The sequence below is a fragment of the Octopus bimaculoides genome, chromosome 1 (genome assembly GCF_001194135.2).
Source record: "Octopus bimaculoides isolate UCB-OBI-ISO-001 chromosome 1, ASM119413v2, whole genome shotgun sequence".
NCBI lineage: Eukaryota > Metazoa > Mollusca > Cephalopoda > Octopoda > Octopodidae > Octopus > Octopus bimaculoides.
The window spans coordinates 7,382,782-7,384,218 of record NC_068981.1 but is presented as its reverse complement, the minus strand read 5'-3'; positions in this window follow the sequence as shown (position 1 = coordinate 7,384,218).

The window sequence follows — 1,437 nt, the reverse complement described above, 5'->3', positions numbered from 1 at the left end:
ATATATATATATATATATATATAATATATACTTTTGTTATTTACACCACCTGTCCTCGTCTGTTGTTATTTTTTGTATATTCTCCCATATATATATACGTAAATACATAATCTATCCATCCATTCATTTATACATGATTATATAGTCATGTATTTATATATACATGCACACACACTTAATTATATACAAACGCACCCATATATTCATCCACACATACACATGGCTATATAAGCGTTATGGATAAATAAAGTGGTTGTGTGGCCTATATAATATATATGTCTGAGTATCTCGACGCTACTTGAGTATAATTCGTAGTTAACGATGCTTATCATATGCGTCGTTTAGTGTTTTCATAAGGTTAATAGAATCTTCTTGAATACTATAACCGCATAGCTTCTGAAGAAGATCATCCGGGAAGAGCTGGGTGGTGGCTGCCATGGTCGGAACTAATTGAAAATTGTTAATGGCAAATTGTAAATATTTAATGTTGAATAATGAATTCGTTATTCAAGGCCGAGTGGAGTGAGTACCTTACTGCTGACCATCGTTCATAGAACCAGAATTTCCACTGACTAAAAATATTTCTTACTCTAAGACAAAGTACTCGAGTTATATCTTTATACGTATATGGATACAATAATCCATAAGTGCCAAACACTCGGTGACTTATGAGATCTAGTCACAGAAGATGAATATCGCATTGTCTGTTCCTGGGGTCCACTTTGCCTTTCATCCTTTTGGGTCGATAAAATAAGTACCAGTTAAATACTTGGGTTGATGTAATCAATTTGCACCCAATCCCGAAACTGCTGGCATTGTGCCAAAATCTTAAATCAATATTTTATTATTATAAGGCAGCGAGCTGTCAGAATCGTTAGCGCGCCAGGCAAAATGCGTCGCAGAATTTTGTCCGTCTTTAGTTTTTGAGGGCGACCTTTCCTTTAGTCCTTTCAGGGTCGATAAAATAAGTACCAGTAAAACACTGGGGTCAATCTAATCAGTTTACCTTCTTCTTCGAAGTTGCTGGCCTTGTGTCAAAATTTGAGACCAATATTTATCTATCATCCAATTCTGGCTTCATTTTTAATAATGCTTTTGTGTAAAGCAAGTTTTGAAATATTTTTGATGACGTCAACAAACTGATAAAGAGTAAGTCATAAAACACTGAAAACCCTCCAATAGAAACCTCACAAAACTAGAGAGTTATTCTTTGCAGGGAGACAATTATTTTTTCAACACAAAAACGACTCCCAAAGATAAATGTTAATCATTCGAGATTTTACAAAGTTTATTTAATCCAAGAATCTTAAACTCAATACAACGAATGAAACTAAAAAGTTACCAAACTATTTGTCAGTATTGTGTGTGTGAGAGAGAGAGAGACAGATAGAGAGAGAGAGAGAGAGAGAGAGAGATAGATAGATAGATAATGTAGTC